The sequence below is a fragment of the Planococcus citri genome, chromosome 2 (genome assembly GCF_950023065.1).
Source record: "Planococcus citri chromosome 2, ihPlaCitr1.1, whole genome shotgun sequence".
Classification (NCBI taxonomy): Eukaryota; Metazoa; Arthropoda; class Insecta; order Hemiptera; family Pseudococcidae; genus Planococcus; species Planococcus citri.
Window position 1 is genome coordinate 1,628,220 of NC_088678.1, and position 20,369 is coordinate 1,648,588.

Sequence of the window (20,369 nt, forward strand, 5' to 3'; positions counted from 1 at the left end):
TACGCGTTAATTAGGTAATCAATTTTAACAACGCGACCAGCCTTGTGAATTGTGATAGCGAGTCGAGATTTTCTTTATGGGCAACCTATATGTTTCATAAAGTCTCTCTGCTCTGCTCGTTAATTCGCCGGAGAGTAATTCCATTTCAAATGCATGTGTTATGTGTGCAAGTACAAGTACATGCACATGCATATTATAAGGGGTTTTTGTACGCGTAATAATCCGAGCCCATGGGTATATACGTGTATTATCGTGCATTTGTATTATTAACGCGTGTCAGTCGTAAATGCTGCGGTTACCAATATATATACAGTATTTAGTGAGTAGTTAATTCATGTCGGAATATTATACAGAAAGTAAAATCTCGTGTAACTCGGCTTAATTGTACTTATCCCAAGCAGGGCCGTATTTACGTATAGGCAGTATAGGCAGCTGCCTAGGGCGGCAAATTTTAGGGGGCGGCAGATTTTTACTTTTGAAAAAAAAATAAATCGTATGAATTTGGCAAAAAGTACCAACGAAAATGTACAGATTTCTCAATTTTTACTTTATAAAACATGCAAAAATAGACGTTTTTTCGTTTCTTGAACCCATTTTTTCAAAAAAATTTTCGCTCTCACTTCGCTCGAGCAGTAATTCTATCTTTCTTCTTTTACAATTATCTCACACCTCGAAAGGTTCCCAGATAATTACCTCTAATTTGGAGTTTTCATGCTTAAAAATTTGGTTTTTCACGCGGTCAAAGTCAAGAAACATGTGTTTTTAAAGGTTTTTTTAGCGTACGGAAACGTGCGGATTTCATTTTTCATAAAAAATACGGATTTAAAATAGACTTTTTGGCTGCCAGCACTTCATAAAAAATAATAAACAAATGCAAGGTTTCTGATATTTAATTACGTAGATATTGATATCAGTGCCGGTTTTAAGGGGGGGATTTGGGTGATAATCCCCCCCCAGAGGCCAATTTTTTTGGAAAAAATTTTGATACTATAAAGTGGGAATTTTCTAAGAATTTTTGCGCTCTTGTTTCACTGAGATGGATGCCGATTACAAACTGATGTACATTTTTTTTCATCTTTTTTGAGAAGACGAAGCCTTTTGTTTTCTTCTCAAGCCCACATCATAGGTATATTCGTACACAATTTACTTTAATAATACTTTGCAGGCAAATTTAAGTCATTGAGGTCTCCCCTTTTTAAAAATTAAATAAATAAATGACATATTTATTCAGTGGTGTGGCCAGGGAGTGAAGGGGCCATTGTTCTCCCTTGCGAACGAAAATTTGAAATAAAACTTGAAAAAGTGAACTTTTTTTTTTTTGTTGTTTGGACCCATTTTTTCTAAAAATTTTCGCTCTCGCTTCGCTCGAGCAGTAATTTTACCTTCATTTTCATAATATAATCACCACACATCACGATAGGTTTCCAGAAACTGACTCCTAATTTCAATTTTTCATGCATAAAAATCTGGTTTTGCCTCCTCCTTGAGGAAATTCTGACTATTCCACTGTATTTATTTGATTTCTGCTCTCAAAGAAGCTTAATTTTACCCCCCCCCCCTCCCCAAAAAAAATGAGACGGCAAAATTGTTTGGTTCTGATCCAATTATCCCTCTCCAAGGAAAAATCCTGGCACCGGTACTGATTGATATTGTATACATCAGTTACGTTTTATATATGTTGATTAAAAATTGCATTATGGGTGGACATAAATTTTCACACAAACCAAAAAAATTGGGTGGAGGGAGGGGCGGCAAATTTTGTTCTGCCTAGGGCGGCCTAATGTTAAATCCGGCCCTGATCCCAAGCACTCAAGTTGCATCTTTAAAGTTTTCATTACTGAAGAAATAAACAAAGGCTGCAACCTCGGCTGAAATAAGAGAAAGAAAATGAGCGAAAAAAAATCGTTGAAAAATTGTAGGATACATGACTGAACAGGGATGAGTAGAATATGAGCTAAATCATCGCGAAAAAAATAAAAATTGGGAGAATTAAAGTACCTACATAAGAGAATCCAAAAACTTCGGTAAACAAATATTGACCTTGATAAACCATTCCCAGGGTGAAAAATGCTGATGAAACATTTGTTTGATCTTTTTGGGTATAGGTTTCTCATCACTCATTTGCGACAAGTTATGATTTACAAATGGGATTTCAACATTCTTTTGAGGAGAAGAGTGATCGTCAAAGGTATTTAATTTTGAGCTGAGTATAAAAGTTTTGGTAGACTTCCTTAAGATCGCTAAAGTGTTTTTATTTAATTTCCTTCCGCTACAACGAACAAAACTAAATTGAAACAGAATGCAAAAATATATCACCAGCCAAAATTTCAGGTGCTCAAAGTGCATTTATCAATATTTTGGTGAATTTTTTAAAAATCAAATTTGGGTCGAAAATGACAAAAAAAAACAAATTTCATCAAATCGTCATAGGGAGTAAAAATTTGATAATTCACCCTATTTATTACCTCTCAAATTGATTGGAAACGGCTTCGAACCGTTTTGAGATGTCCTCGAGCCTCCAGCAGATTTTTCAAAAAACAAAAAAAATGTATAGGTAAATAAGCAAAATTGAATCCGCTTAAATCAACTTCAGCTTTTTCGTACCTGTAACAGTGTAACGGAATTGATAGGTAGGTACTCGTTAATGAATAGAGACCCATGTAAGGCACCATTTTTCAAAAAGTCTAAAACTGGAATTTTCTTAATATATGACTGGAGGCTCCAGAATGAATTTGAGATCGTCTCCAATCAACTCAGCATATTGAAATTGGGGTATAAATTAAATTTTAGATTTCGAATTTTATTGGATAAGATTTTGTGGGCATGCGAGTCTTCAAACGCCTGTTCAGGGTTCGTATTCAATTTTTTTCCAAAAAAAAAAGGTAACTTTGATAACCAAAAAAGCTCAGAAAAATAATCAAAACCGTGACAAAACGAGAGGAAAACATTATAATGTACATAGAAAAACGCCACAAAAAATAAAATAAAAGGAACGTTATCTAAATTGAAATATTCGGGTTTTCCTTTTTTTGAAGAGTTCAGCTATTTTGAAAAATTTTGACAATTTTTGTAAACAAAGAATTTTTTGTGATTTTTGGCAAAATAAAGCAAGACTGACAATTTTAACAAAAAAAAAAGTTTTTTTGACAACAATTTCTGACAAAAAAAGAATACCTACTTTTAGGCACTTTTTGGAATTGTTTGGTAAAAAAAAAATCTAGTAGGTAATTTTGTTAAAAAGCGACAATTATTGGTAAAAATCAAGACTGACAAGTGACAATTTCAACGAAATAGTACATATATTACACAACGAGGGCAGAAAAAGTGATTTTTAACGAGGGTGAGGTTTGTGACCCGAACGAAGCGAGGGGAACAACTCACACGAGTTCAAAATCACTTTTTCTCTGAGTTTAGTGAAGTTATTTTTCCTGAACGAGGGTGGAAAGTACTTATTTTTACATCCGAGCGATTCTCGCGAGGTTGGAAAAGTAGTACTTTCCACCCGGAGGTAGGAAAATCAGTTTATCTGAGAATTATTGGCAAAAAGTCGATGCTTTTTGGCAATTTCTGGCAAGTAAGCTAAGCTTTTAAATAATTTTTGAAAACAAAATTTGAACGCAAAAATTCGACTATTTTATAGTCAAATAAAGAAATTGCCTACCTATCTAAGTATTTTTTTTCAAAAAATGAGACTTTTCTCACATTCTTAGGTGAAAGAACGGCAATTTTTCGGGTAAAAATTTGACTTTTTGGCATTTTTTAAAGCAAAAAGAAGGGTTGAGAAGTTACAAAAAAAAATGAATATTTTTTGGGAATTTTTGAGAAAAGCGACATTTTTTAGTTCATAAGGAACAAGACTGCGTGGCAATTTCAACAAAAGGAGAGATTTGTTGCTACATATTTTTTTGGAAGAAAACGAGAGTTGGGAAAAAAAATTTAAAATTGTATCCTTTGGAAAATTATTTATTCATTAAAATTATTAGCATTTTTCCCCCTTCAAGATGTACCTATAAAGAAGTAGATAAAATTTTTGAAATAAAAAAAAAAAGTTGATAACAAAAATGTTTAAAAAGTAACCAAAAATTAAATACTTTTAATATGTAACTTCAGTTACTTGAAAAAATTTTAAATCAAAAATTAACAATTTTTGAGAATAAGAAATAATCCGTTTTTTCGCAATTTTTTTTCGAAAAGTGAGATTTTTCAATTTGCAGCTTATGTCAATTTCACGTATAAGTCAAGATTTTGAAACTGCGAAAAAGCTGAATTTTCAACAATAGAGAGGACTTTTTGACAATTTTTGGGAAAAAATAAAACTTTTTAGAATCTTTTGCAAAAACCGAGACTTTTGACAATTTTCAGTAAAAAGCAGACTGACTTTTTCTTGGAAAAATCACGAATTTTTGGCAATTATTGGCCAAAAAAGTTGTTCTGTTTCGCAATCTTCGTTGAAAATAGGGGAGCATTTTTTGGCATTGGCATTTTTTTAGGCAAAAAAGCAGTATTTTTATAGGTAATTTAAAAATCAATTTATGAAAAGAAAAACACACGAACCCAACCCCAAACGGAACCAGGGCACAATCATTCAAAAATTCGTATTTTGAAAGATGAAAAATAATTTTTTTTTATGATGAGTCAATTTTAGAATTTGAATATTGGGTAAGTACCTACCTATTATTATTAAAAATTTCAGTACCTACCTAACGAAATAAGTGAAAAGCAAACAGGTCTGAGCGAAGCGAACGAAAAATCTTGCGAAAATTCATGTTTAGAGAGAGTAAAAATAGCATATTTTTGGTTTTAACATGAGGTGGCCAAGGGTCGCTTGATGTTTCGGGGCCCCTGGATGGCGATCGCTAGTCAACATCAGGCCAATCCGTCAGCAGATCAATCGCAAAATTCTCTCTTCTCATAAAGTAATTTTCATCATTAGGTAGGTAGGTACTTCGAGGTTCAAGCTATTTGAAAAATGATGTCCAGTTTTTAATTTCACTACTTCAGAGATGTTCATACTGTTTCGATCAGAATACAATTTTTCAACAGAGAAAACCTCAACCTACGCCGGTAGGCTAAATAAATATAGATAGGTATACTGAAAAGTGTGAGAAAGCAATAAAGGATGCTGTACGCAACGAATAAAACCGCATAGACCGATACAAATACGCGTCTACACGCAGGAAAATTTATTCCAAAGGATGCACGCACCCGTAACGAATCCAATACCCACATCGATAGATTTTTTAACCGATGAAAAATCGATTAAAAGACCTACCTGTACGTATTACAGCTCAGTTCTATTCGTGTAGATCGGTGAAAGATTATGATGACTCAGCCAGAGGGAACCATGAGTACATCGCACCGACCTGGGTTGCTATTACTAAATCGTAGAGCGTATGTAGAAGGCCAAGCACGATATGGATTATTGGTTCATTAAGCGTTATTAAAATTTCATACGATAACCATGCCGAGCCTGCCGATTAAAAATAAAATATTATACCCTCGACTGCTCACCAAGACATGCTCTATCGATAATGACTCGAATCAATGATGCAAAAATCAAAGAACCTGGTTCGCTACTCTGTAAGTTTATGTTCCAGGTTCGAGTGGAAAATTATATAAAGGAATACTTCAGATTGAAATAAGCTTCTTGTGGGCTGGAACCTCATCGATGAAATATAAACGGGTTCAAAACATAGGCTCAAAGTCTTGGTCAAAAAGATAACAGCCAATTACCTGTATATCTAGGTACAAAGTACCTATTGATGTGTTCAGATAGAACTTATCCAACTATCTTGATGAGTAATTATGTGATTTCATATTTTATCGATCTTGATAGACACATTATCTACTTTTCTTATCTAGATATACAAACTGATGGATTTGGCTAATTTTGAATTAAAAAATACTCTGACCTATACATAGGATGAGATAGATATCGGAACTACTCAGCTGAAAATGTTTCAAAATTTCAGCAAATTGACCTGAAAAGCTGAAAATTGGTTAGTACGCTTTTTTCGAGCCCCCAAATCGATTGGAAATAGTTTCGAATCGTTTGGAACAATTCTGCAGCCTCCAGCAGAATTTTCGATAGATATATTGACAAAATTTTACCTATAAAGAAAAGTTGGACAGCTGAAATTTACTTTAATACCGTAATTGCAACACGCTGTGCCGATTCGGAGGTGAATTCAAGTGGTTCTGGAGCCTTCAACCATATTTTGGAAATTTTTGAATTGATGCTTGTGAGTGACGCGGGAACTAAAGTTGATTTTTGGGCGGTTTTTATTGCACTTTTTAAAAATTTGTAATTTCCAAAACATGGCTGGAGGCTTAAGAACGGCTTGAGAAAGCTCCTTAAATCGATTCAGTGTTTTTAAATGACGATAATAAAGTTAATTTTAGCTCTGTAGCTTTATCAAAGTGAAATTTTGTGGAAATTCCATTTTTCAAACATTCCCTGTAGGATCTAGAAGTGACCAGAATGGTTCGAAACTTATTCCAATCGATGCAAAGACTCAAAAGTATAGGGTATGAGCCAAATTTCAGCTTTATATAGGCAAATTTGGCAAAATTTTGATTTCTTTCCATTTTTACCCGAAATTTGATTTCTAGTTTTGGTTACCTACGTTTTGTTTTATTTATGCATATGCACTTAGATCAATTTTTATGCCCCCTCCCTCAATCCTCCTTCCTGCATAGAAAAAATAATTCTGAATACAGGACGAATGTTTGAGTGAATAACTCTTCTGAAATTTAATGCAATCAGGTATATTAGTACAGGAATTTTAGATGATATGGGAAGATTTATTCGGACTAAATCCTACAAAAGGTTTTTTTGCGGGATACTGTAGTGGAAGGGGTCCTATTTAACATACTAAAAGTCCCACCCCGTACCCCGCGTGCGTCGCGTGCTAGAGCGTGAAAAGTGTCCCGCCGCGGCGTTTTTTGCGATTTTCTCGCGAGGGTTTGATTTTACGTCGAAAATGGCTTTATTTTTGTGTTCTACGTCAAATTTCCGATCTATTGATATATCAACTGCCCTTCTACCCCCAAGGGGGGTGGGACCAGAACCATTCAAATGAGAGGGGTTTTCTAAAAAAAACAAAAAAGCTATCGGCGCATATGGGGGATGAAATGGTCCCGGAGAGTGTTCGAGTTGATACCAGCATGGAAGGTGGGTACCATCGAGAAACTTCCGCGTGAAAAATTTCAGATCCACGCCCCCTCCCCTTTTTGGGGAGCCCCCCTTTTCTGTAATTTCAATAACACTTTTCTCAGCCCCATTTCGACCGATTTTGAAAATTTTTCAGTATGTTATGTATATCCTTAGTAAGTATCCCCACAAAAATTTTCAACCCCCTCCCCTCATATTTACCCCTCAAAATGGCGTTTTTTTATATTTTTTATGCCTATTAACAATCAATATTGCGAGGTAAAATTTTGGAAACACGTTTTTTGGATGTATTTTCGGCCCCCAAACATCATATACTGTTTTAGAAATTTTTGCTTTGGTGCGCCGGGGTGAAAAATTAGATGAATGTGTTTTAGGGGGGTAGGGGGTGAAATGGGAATTTTGAAAAAAATAACTATTAACGAGTAGGGTGTCGTTTTCATATGATTCGATACCGCTGAGAACGAATATGACTTCAGATTTTCTGCTACACTCACCTAGCCCCCTCCAGAGCCCCTCAGCCCCCCTCAATTTTCACTATTTTGGAAATAAAGTTATTTTGATGAAATTGGTGTCGTTTTCATATGATTCGATACCACCGAGCACGAATATGACTTCGAATTTTCTGCTACACTCTCCTAACCCACTCCAGAGTCCCTCAGCCCCCTCAATTTTCACTGTTTTGGAAATAAAGTTATTTTGGTGTCGTTTTCATATGATTCGATGTTTCTGAGCACGAATATGGCTTCACATTTTCTGCTGCACTCACCTAGCTCTCTCCACAGCCCTCAGCCCGACCTCAATTTTCACTATCTCTTGAAAAACGTCATCCAGACATGGAAATGACGAAATAAAAACGCAAATATGCATCATGTTGAGTGCAGCTATGTACCATGGAATAAGAAAATGAATGTGCACCGCGATAGAAACTGCCATATAAAAATTACGATTTTTGGGAGTTTAAATTGCGTTTTTTTCAAAAACATGATAAGAACCATTCTTATAGGAAATTATATGAGAACATTTTTTGAATAACAACTTTGTCGAAAAACGCGATATTTCGCGAGATAATCAAAATATGAAAATGACTTTATTTCCAAAATAATGAAAATTGAGGGGGCTGAGGGGCTCTGGAGTGGGCTAGGAGAGTGTAGCAGAAAATTCGAAGTCATATTCGTGCTCGGTGGTATCGAATCATATGAAAACGACACCAATTTCATCAAAATAACTTTATTTCCAAAATAGTGAAAATTGAGGGGGGCTGAGGGGCTCTGGAGGGGGCTAGGTGAGTGTAGCAGAAAATCTGAAGTCATATTCGTTCTCAGCGGTATCGAATCATATGAAAACGACACCCTACTCGTTAATAGTTATTTTTTTCAAAATTCCCATTTCACCCCCTACCCCCCTAAAACACATTCATCTAATTTTTCACCCCGGCGCACCAAAGCAAAAATTTCTAAAACAGTATATGATGTTTGGGGGCCGAAAATACATCCAAAAAACGTGTTTCCAAAATTTTACCTCGCAATATTGATTGTTAATAGGCATAAAAAATATAAAAAAACGCCATTTTGAGGGGTAAATATGAGGGGAGGGGGTTGAAAATTTTTGTGGGGATACTTACTAAGGATATACATAACATACTGAAAAATTTTCAAAATCGGTCGAAATGGGGCTGAGAAAAGTGTTATTGAAATTACAGAAAAGGGGGGCTCCCCAAAAAGGGGAGGGGGCGTGGATCTGAAATTTTTCACGCGGAAGTTTCTCGATGGTACCCACCTTCCATGCTGGTATCAACTCGAACACTCTCCGGGACCATTTCATCCCCCATATGCGCCGATAGCTTTTTTGTTTTTTTTAGAAAACCCCTCTCATTTGAATGGTTCTGGTCCCACCCCCCTTGGGGGTAGAAGGGCAGTTGATATATCAATAGATCGGAAATTTGACGTAGAACACAAAAATAAAGCCATTTTCGACGTAAAATCAAACCCTCGCGAGAAAATCGCAAAAAACGCCGCGGCGGGACACTTTTCACGCTCTAGCACGCGACGCACGCGGGGTACGGGGTGGGACTTTTAGTATGTTAAATAGGACCCCTTCCACTACAGTATCCCGCAAAAAAACCTTTTGTAGGATTTAGTCCGAATAAAAAATTTAAAATGACTGTACTATATTCAATCGTAGAGCTTTTAAATCCCATTGATTTTTGAAACTAGATTTTTTGAAAACCTGAAACGTGTACTTTTGCACGCCAATTTGAGTCAAGTTTTTTTATTTTTTCAAGACGAAAAATTATTCGCAATTCAAAGAAAAAAAGGTTTATTTTCAAGTAAAAAACTTGACTAACCGTGGTCGCATAAAATAAAAAGAAAATGTTTATAATTCCGCGAAAGTTTTATATGCAGAAATAAATAATAACAACCAGAATTTTTATTCGAATATAAATTTATTTCGCAATTAGAATTTCTCAAGTTCCAGGTTTATGGGAGTTTTGAAAATGAAAAACTAAAAACTTTCTCAATTCTCTAATTTTTTTACTCGCTTTATTTTCGTATACCTATCCAGAATTAAAGTTATTTAAATCTTTAATTTCCATGTAAATTCGATACAATGTTTCTTTTATTCACCAGGTAACTACGTACTTCATGTTGAAAAAAATCTTTCTTTCTTTTTACAAAATTTTCGACCTACCTACCTGTAACAATATTAGTGCTTCTTGAATACACAACTTTCGGAACTTTTAAAAGTCCACACAATATGAAAAATAATCGATGTAGCTGTTAATGAGTTAAAGATAAATAACTTGAGCAAATTTCGCCGTTGCATCTATAATACTTACTCATGCTTGAATTTTCAGTCATCTCGGCTTCTCGGCATAGAAATAAAATTTTCAAAATCAAAAAAGTTTACAAGTTTTTTTCACTTTTTAATAAACGTCTCGACTTCTGGCAACTTTGGAACATTTTTTTTGTTTTCCATGGTTTACGACTTTTGCAACCTTAATACTTATACGCAGCTTCGAAACAAACTTTTTTCGTTTCTTTTTAAACACATCATCTTTCTTATTATTTTAAACACGCTATCGAGAGTATTCCGGTACCTACTCCCTCCTACTTCTCTCCCTATCAGCTTTCTTTCCTTCCTCTGTACCCGCTGCACAAGCACATTTGTTGTTGTAGGTACCTGCTTTTTCATTAACGAGATAATTTTGATTACGTAGGTATATAAATAGGCACATGGCGATTAATTGTTGACAAAAGTAAAAATGGATTGAAGAGCGACCTGAAGGTACTCATCGTATTGTTGTAAAAACAGTGAAAGTAGACGTACTGTGTACTCGTATATACTCGTATGCTTGATTTTAAATTCGATATGACATGAGGCGTATCACGCTTCTTAATTCGGGTCATAACCATACTCTAGACTATACGGTATATCACCTTTACTCGGTCAATTTTTTTTTGCCATTCGCGAATGCGAATTTAAATAGCCACATTTTCAACGCTCAAATCGTTTCGTTACGATCTACAAGAATCGTATAGTCAGTCGTACGGAGGTCTAGGTTGGCAGGTGTATCTATTTGGAAAACAAGAACAATCCTCGAAAGTATTTTTTTAAATGAAGAGGAGCGTGGTCATGTCATTGATCGAATTATTAATATACTCGAGTAAAGTCGAAAGTTCATTTTAATTCTGTTCAGAAAATATATGAGGAGTCTTTTTAATCCCATCTCTCAAAGTTTGTTAGTTTATATACATATATACAAAAAAATCCCTGTATTTAACCCTAACTTGAAATTAAGTCTTGCTGAGAAATCTTCTTAGTGGAAAAAAAACAGTACATTCATTTATTTTTCTTTATTTTTTTATTTTTTTTGTTGTAAATGTGAATTACAAGGATTCTGTATTCAAAAGATTTTAGCAGACTTATAAGGCCTCTTTTGAAAAAAAGTCAGTTGAAAAAATTATGATACAGAAATGGTTACGTACTTTTTTTGAATAAATTGGATTTTATTCATGTTTTTGAGGTTTTGTCTTTTTTTTAAATTCGTGGGGCTGAAGATTTTCAAAAAATGTTTATCGACTTTGATTTATTCTCTTTTTTATTTTTTTTTCAATTTTAGATGTAGGTATTTGCTTTAATTTTTCAATGAGAAAATCCTCCAATTAATACCTACTTATTACCCAAATAAGTCTCTATTACATTTTTCGTTATAATTGTCAGTTTTAGAATTAAAAAATCTCATTTCAAAATTAACCTACGTATTCCAGCAATTGGAAGCAATATAGCTCTGAAAAAATTCAAGTGCACTCAAAATACTAGTTATTAAGTATACCATAAATTTTCGTGATTTTCCCAAACTAAATTGCATTTGTCCAACTGAGCACTTTATAATAATTGTGTATGGCACTTTCAACAGTACTGTAGGGCAATTTTTTTTCTAGATTTTCATTTCATTCGGCAACATTTAGTCCGGCATATCACAATAGGAGTAATTGCACCCTCCCCCCCGCCGATCTGCCGATCCTCCGGGACAACTTTTTTCTTAAGGGGGACATCCTAAGACACATTTTAAAGCAAACTTGCCCAAAAAAAAGTTGGCCTTACTTACAAAATGGCGGCCATTTTGATTGACAGGTCAACCGAAATCGCAGATTTTGCGTTTCAGCATAGGACTTGCACAAAATTTTTCAAACCTTACAAAGGTAGATCGAAAGATCATGCAAAAATTTATCACCATGTCAAAATTTCAAGTGCTAAATTGGTTTTTTCGATTATTGGTAAATTTTTGAAAATCCAATTTAGGCCAAAAATGGGGGGAAAAAATCAAAATTTTACCAAATCGACCAAGAAAGCTGAAATTTGGGATATACCCTATTTTCGACATGTCAAATCGACTGGAAACAGTTTCAACCCGTTTTGAGCAGTTCTGGAGCCTGCAGCAGATTTTTGAAACTCGAAATTCCCACAAAATTCCATCAAATTGGAGTTGTAAAGCTGAAATTTACTCTAAAAACTAATTTCAATACGCTACGAAGTACTGCAGGTGAATTTCGAGTCGTTTTGGAGCCTCCAGCGAGTTTTTGAAAATTACTGGAGCCTTCAGTAGATTTTTGAAACTTGAAATTCCCCCAAAATTTCATCAAACTGAGATGGAAAGCTGAAATTTACTCTACACTCCAATTTTAACACCCTCTGAAGACGACTTCAGGTGGATTCAAGCCATTTTAGAGCCTCCAGCGACTTTTTTGAAAATTACTGGAGCCTCCAGTAGATTTTTGAAACTTGAAATTTCCGCAGCATTAATTTATCAAATGGAGTTGGCAAGCTGAAATAACTTCGCAGACTAGATGGTGGTTTCAAATGGTTTTGAAGCTTCCAGCTACTTTTAGGAAATTTGAATTTTCCAAAAAAACGCCATATAACATTTCAAAAAGTCGTTGGAGGCTCCAAAACGACTTGAAATCCACCAGCAGTCAACTTCGTAGCGTAATGAAATTAGTTTGCAGAATAAATTTCGACTCTTCATCTCAGTTTGATGAAATTTTGGGGGAATTTCAATTTTAAAAAATCTACTGAAGGCTCCAGTAATTTTCAAAAAAGTCGCTGGAGGCTCCAAAACGACTTGAAATTCACCTACAGTACTTCGTAGCGTATTGAAATTCGTTTTTAGAATAAATTTTAGCTTTACAACTCCAATTTGATGAAATTTTGTGTGAATTTCGGGTTTCAAAAATTTGCTGGAGGTTCCAGAACTGCTCAAAACGGGTTGAACCCGTTTCCAATCGATTTGACATGTCGAAAATAGGGTATATCCCAAATTTCAGCTTTCTTGGTCGATTTGGTAAAATTTTGATTTTTCCCCCCATTTTTGGCCTAAATTGGATTTTCAAAAATTCACCAAAAATCGAAAAAACCAATTTAGCACTTGAAATTTTAACAGGTGATAAATTTTTGCATGATCTTTCGATCTACCTTTGTAAGGTTTGAAAAAGTTTGTGCAAGTCCTATGTTCAAACGCAAAATCTGCGATTTCGGTTGACCTGTCAATCAAAATGTCCGCCATTTTGTAAGTAAGGCCAACTTTTTTTGGGGAAGTTTGCTTTAAAATGTTCCTTAGGATGTCCCCTTTAAGAAAAAAGTTGTTCTGGAGGATCGGCGGGCGGGGGGGGGGGGGGGTGCAATTACTCCTATTGTCATATGCCGGACTAATTTATTCAACTCTTTCACCTTCACTCTCCATGCGCATATTTATTTACAATATTACTTACACGCACATTTTTATAAAACTCTAAATCTGTATACTTGAACTATCAGTATCGCTGAGAGAATCTCAATACATAGCAATAGCAAATATACAATTTAGCAAACCCAAGAATATCGTAAGTAATACACACACATTTACATACGATACTTATGTAGGTATCAACTGAGCATCTAATCTCACGATTGATCGAATTTTACGTATCTTTCCTCTAATGATGGAGCACACGGAAATGATTATAAATAATTACTATAACTACATATTCTGGTCCCATCAGATGAAAAAACATTTCGTGAAACCAGTTCCTCTAGCTAAAAATTGTAATAATAATGTGTGAGCTGAAATGTCGCTATAATATCTACCTACACTCGATACAAATACCTACTTACATGAAATCTGTGGCTGAAAATTTATACGTTTAGTCTTCTTCAGGCTGAAATTCTGCCTGAATTTTGAATCCTACGAACTAAAAATATCTATTCTTTATATCTTAAAAGTTGCGTTAACAAACGCGGTGGCGAGGGCGAATGCGTATGCTAAAACTGTTCTGTGTACTGGGTAGCTAACCGAACTTTTTCGCCTGAAAATTCTCTCGGGGGTTCGCTGGTTGCTTGTTAAAACACGATGAAATTCGTGTCAAAGGAGCGAATACCTGCTCGTCTATGTCAGCGTTGATGAAGAGGAACGAAGCGCGTTAATTTTCAATCAAATTTAACCGCTCAAAGGCATCGCAAAAGTCAAAATAACGTCACGTTGGTACGAGTTACGAGTTGTTGTACAGGTACCTATATAGGATAAGGATAGGTAGTGTTTGCCAACGTGAAATGTGGTGTGGTGATGCGAAGATTGATACAAGTATTTACATTGCTGTACGATATCGAATAATTTGTCTTAAAATTAAAGCTATTCGAGATCGAGCAGAGATATATGTTGATGAAATATTCTATGAAATTATCTCGCCGCATATTCGATGTGAAATTATCATTTTACTGCTGGCTTCGTTGAGATAACCGTCGGTAAAAAGGAATATTAGATTCTTGCACGACTTTTAAGTGTATTTTTAGACGTTTTAGGGCTGCTTGAGTCTTTTGTTTTCAAATTTTATAGTGTACCTAATGTATATTATTACTCGTACTTACTGCAATAAAAATTTGAAATGATCCAATTACATCGATGACTCGAGCAAAAAGTACACTGCAGGTATCAGCTACCACACAATCATAATCATCGATAAAGGAAAATTAAAATCGGTTAAAATACAACTAAAACTACAAAAAAAAAAAAAAAACGATGCAAAACTACTCGAAAAGTGAAACGAAACCGAATAAAAAACCGATTTAAAAAGCGATAGGTAAATTAAAACGAATCGTTTACGTAGAATATAACTCTTAAAATATTAATGGAAATGCACACATCACATGGAGGATTCGCGCCAACACTGAGCCAACCAAACGAGTCAGATTACGTTGAAACGTAGTCCACTCTGATTTCGCGCCAAGATGAATGAACGAGCAGTGTAGCCAACATGAACCATGTGTCTTACGAGATGGCGAAAGGCGAATCGTAGGTATCCTCGTCGAAATTACCGTCGAAAAACTCGTGTTGCGCGAAAGTATTATTGAGATACTATACGCGATAAAAGATAACTGCACCGGGACGCTGAACTTACCATCGCAACGCCGACGAAAAGCTCGTAAATCCGACATATATTTTTCAAACTCGGCGAATATTACTGCTTGCGCGCGTTCCAAGCTACGAAAAAAAAAGTTTTTCTGCACAAAAAAAAAGGTTCGAAACCTTTTATTTTACCTTTATAGTCGTAAAATGTGCGAAGTTGAAGCTGGCGAGTTGCATGGTCAGAAAAAGTGAACGAAGAACGAAGCGAAGCTCGAAGGCTGTTGGATGGCCAATGACTGAATTGGTTTCGTCCGTGACGAGAAATAAATTTGAGAGAATTACTCGCGAGACGTACGAATATGCGAATGTATCATTATAAAGATGACATTTTTCTAAATGACCGATTATTAGAGGCGCGAAAATCGCGTAAGATGCGAATACACTTTACAATATTTCTACGCGTACGACGTATGTACGATCACTTAATTCTCGTACACCCACTATTTAAATTCACGAGATGCGGCTGCTGGACTCGTAAAAATATGTGTACAACATCGTAATATGTACGAGTAAGGCTATGTATGTATTTATTAATACCCTATTTCGTACACAATTCGATTAACATTCTTAAAGAATATTTTTAATTTACGACTAGCACTTTAATGGAAAAAAATTGCTATCGTAGTATATGTTTGCAAACCGCTCGCGAATTGATGGAATATTTTATTAAACGATTTGATCTTGAATTAATTCCAAATGTCTGTTTTGGTGTTGAAAGTTCTTCTAGAGCCTACCCTAAAAATACCATAATTACATACGTATATCTATTTGTTGCTGATGCAAAAATAATAGAGGTCGGAAATTTGCCTTTGCGTAATGAGCTCCCTAAGGTACCTAGGTAAATTTTTCTCTCACTTTCAAAAATTATTGATTTTTATGAGAAAAAAAAACAAACCTGAAAGTTGTACCTCGCCAAATAAAAATCAAGTCCCATTAGAACGTCCTCGAGTAAAAAAGTCAGAAAAAAAAGATAGAAAGAAGATAAATTCAGTTTATCTGCTCAATGTGTTCGAAAATATTCCATGTTTGCGTCAAAATTCATCCAAATGATCCCCTTTTTAAATAAAAAAACAATTTCTTGGTCACTTAGATCTTTTGGTTGCCTTCTACGGAGCCACCATCCAATTTTTATATATACGAGTAGGTATATATATATTTTTTTTTTTGAAAAAGAATCAATGAATTGAATTTTGAAGTAAGTATTTTTTTAAAAATAAAATTATATACTTACTCGTACCTTTGGTTTTTATTTATTTTTTTCAACTTTAAAGGGTTCATACGAGAAGACCAATAGTGTTTGGAGATGGGAGGATTAGGGACATGTCTTTTATAAAAAATTGGGTGATTTAAAAGAATTATTCTGACCAGAAAAAAAATCAAAAATGTTTATTTTGATAAAGAGGCCAAACATTGTTGAAAGACGACGATAAAACATATTTTTTTGAAAAGGGGCAAGAACGCAAAAAATGAATTTCAGTTTCAGTTTCATGTTGCTTTGGGTTATTTCGGTTTTGTTTTGTTTTTTTTTTGTTTATTTTTATTCAAGGGTCATTCCATGCGAAATCACTATAATCAGCCAATGAACGACGGATAACCGATTTTTTTCATGTTTCGCATATGCAAATATCTCGTTAAACATGAATTTCCACGTAGGTACCTATTCTGGAGAAAATTTAAAATTTTGAAAAAAAAAAGAAAATCGTACCTACTAGAGGCTTTGAACTGATGCAAATAGTGAAATTTAGTTCGAGGGAGTTACTTTTACAGTATACACACAGTCCGGCATATGACAATAGGAGTGATTGCCACCCCCCCCCCATCCTCCGGGACAACTTTTTTCTTAAAGGGAACATCCTAAGGAACATTTTAAAACAAACTTGCCCCAAAAAAAAGTTGGCCTTACTTACAAAATGGCGGCCATTTTGATTGACAGGTCAGCCGAAATCGCAGATTTTGCGGTTCAACATAGGACTTGCACGAACGTTTTCAAACTTTACAAAGGTAGATCGAAAGATCATGCAAAAATTTATCACCTGCCAAAATTTCAAGTGCTAAAGTGCGTTTTTCGATTTTTGGTGAATTTTTGAAAATTGAATTTAGGCCAAAAATGGGGGGAAAAATCAAAATTTTACCAAATCGACCAAGAAAGCTGAAATTTGGGATATACCCTATTTTCAACATGTCAAATCGATTGGAAACGGTTTCAACCCGTTTTGAGCAGTTCTGGAGCCTCCAGCAGATTTTTGAAACTCTAAATTCACACAAAATTCCATCAAATTGCAGTTGTAAAGCTGAAATTTATTCTAAAAACTAATTTCAATACGCTACGAAGTACTGCAGGTGAATTTCAAGTCGTTTTGGAGCCTCCAGCAACTTTTTGAAGGGTTATATTCGGCGTTTTTTTGGGAAATTGAAATTTCCTAAAAGTAGCTGGAAGCTTCAAAACCATTTGAAACCACCATGTAGTCGGCAAAGTAAATTTCAGCTTGCCAACTCCATTTGATAAATTAATGTTGGGGAAATTTCAAGTTTCAAAAATCTACGGGAGGCTCCAGTAATTTTCAAAAAAGTTGCTGAAGGCCCTAAAATGAATTGAACCCACCTGAAATCGTCTTCAGCGGGTATTAAAATTGGAGTGTAGAGTAAATTTCAGATTTCCATCTTCATTTAATGAAATTTTGTGAAAATATAAAGTTTCAAAAATCTGCTGGAGGCTCCAATAATTTTCAAAAAAAGTCGCTGGAGGCCCTAAAATTACTTGAGCCCACCTGAAGTCGTATTCGGAGGGTGTTAAAATTTGAGTGTAGAGTAAATTTCAGCGTTCCATCTCCATTTGATGAAATTTTGTGAAAATTAAGAGTTTCAAGCATCTGCTGTAGGCTTCAGAAATTTTCAAAAAGTCGCTAGAGGCTCCAAAACGACTTGAAATTCACCTGCAGTACTTCGTAGCGTATTGAAATTAGTTTTTAGAATAAATTTCAGGTTTACAACTCCAATTTTATAGCATTTTGTGGGAATTTCGAGTTTCAAAAATCTGCTGGAGGCTCCAGAACTGCTCAAAACGGATTGAAACAGTTTCCAATCGATTTGGCATGTCGAAAATAGGGTATATCCCAAATTTCAGCTTTCTTGGTCAATTTGGTAAAATTTTGATTTTTCCCCTCATTTTTGGCCTAAATTCGATTTTCAAAAATTCACCAAAAATTGAAAAACGCACTTTAGCACTTGAAATTTTGACAGGTGATAAATTTTTGCATGATCTTTCGATCTACCTTTGTAAAGTTTGAAAAAGTTTGTGCAAGTCCCTATATTAAAACGCAAAATCTGCGATTTCGGCTGACCTGTCAATCAAAATGGCCGCCATTTTGTAAGTAAGGCCAACTTTTTTTTGGAAAGTTTGCTTTAAAATGTTCCTTAGGATGTCCCCTTCAAGAAAAAAGTTGTCCCGGAGGATTGGCGGGGGGGGGGGGGTGCAATTACTCCTATTGTCATAATGCCGGACTAATATCGTATGTATGTTTGTGGACTAATTAATTTCATAATTTCTATTACTTACTGAATAAATGCTTACCTGAGTGGCGACTATTGGATTTTCAAAAATCTAACAACGAATTTGGGCAATCCTGTGCAGAGATGGTTGAAACTTTTTCTGAGGGGGGGGGGGAAGATTTTTGGTATCTGGTAAGGTGAAAAAGAACTTCATCGAAATAATATATACATTTCAAGAAGTGTCATACTAGTTATTGAAAATACGTGATGAAATAGCCCAACAAAATTAAGTATGAGAATTATTAGAGGATTTCAAGAAATTAAGTAGGTATTAAGTAAGTATAGGTAGGTATCTCATTTTAGTTCTTCTGGTAATCTGCTGACTTCAATTATTTTGAATAATTTTAACGATATGTCTGAGACATAAAATTTTTCAAAATGACGTGATTTATGAAAATAAAATTTAAAAAAAAATAGAAAACAAAAAAAGAAAATCTTTCGAAGTAATTAGCTTATCTATTGTTGTATAAAGCTGAGAACATCATTAGAAATGTTTTTTTTTTTTAAATCGTCATAAAGCATGCGTACAGATATTTATTTTTTGAATTTGAACACGTCTTGGTGCTCTGTAAGCCTCTCAGGTAATCCTGAATTGAGAAGCTGGAGACACCGAGACTTCAGTGTGGACATTCTGGAATACCTAAGGAGGTATACCATAATTCATTCAACTCTTAATTTCGATGAAAAAGATCAGGAAATCTCCCTCCTCCTTTAACCCTAATGGTACTGAATGAATCGCATATTTTCTCAATCATTTTGACGAAGGTCATTTTAGTTCATTGATTTAAATTTAGGTGTCTAAAGTCGAGAAATCTCGTCGACACACGCCAATAGGTACCCGTCTACTGAACGTGTACTTAGTTTTTTTTTTTCACTCGATAAATCTTCAATCGTCGACTGTGCGTGAAATCTGCCGATGGCAACGCACCTGTTTACAGCATCAGATCACGTGCTTAGAGGAAGTGGTGCGGTGAAACCCAGCTAAGAAAAGCGACAAAGCGAGCAAAATGCGGAACTAACAGCTAAGGCTCGAGCTTGTATTCGATAACCGAATTGCGAATAATTCAGTTTGATGTACTAATTTATAGTTATCGCGCGTTTATATTTGGAATTGGAAGAAGAAAGGAGACATACACGAAAAAAAAAGGAGACCTTATACACAAAATGTACCTAGGCACTTTAATTCAATTAAATTTAATTTCAAACCAATTAAAATTAAACGTCACTCTATTTTAGTTGCAATGAGCTAACAATTACGCCGGAAAACGTTAAGATACGAAAAAAAACTATAAAATTCGCGGACCACCAATACAACAAGGTAATAAGTAGCATTTGGAACATGGTTTTTTTGAATGGTGTTGCTGACAGTTATCGTCAATGGCTTCGTCATCAGGTAAAGACGAAAAATTAGGTAATTAATATTCGGTTACGAGAATTGTAGTACGTGTTCCTCAATTTAATCAATTGGTCTGAGATGACGAAACGCATTCGAAGCGGAGTATTTTTAATTCGTCGCATAATTGACGGTCATTTGTTGATACAGTCATCGTCGTCGTGTCGGTCACCATACAATAAAATGAGAACATACCCCCTCCCCCACCGCCTTCATCAAGAAGTCTAAATTAGAAGCTTTTTACAAAACTTACAAAGATGTACAACACGACTGGTACAGGTATATCTATGCCTTCATCCCATTGCCTGTTTATC

The 20,369-nt window shown here is 35.0% G+C and overlaps 1 protein-coding gene across 1 annotated transcript in view; it reads right to left on the bottom strand.

The window, feature by feature from the left end:
• LOC135833929 (aminopeptidase N-like) overlaps nt 1–15,514 on the bottom strand; it is a 56,817-nt gene extending 41,303 nt beyond the window's left edge. The window contains exon 1 of the mRNA XM_065347756.1: nt 14,576–15,514. The gene's annotated coding sequence lies outside the window, so the exon portion shown is untranslated. The remainder of the gene's footprint in view (nt 1–14,575) is intronic.
• Nucleotides 15,515–20,369: the final 4,855 nt, after the last annotated feature.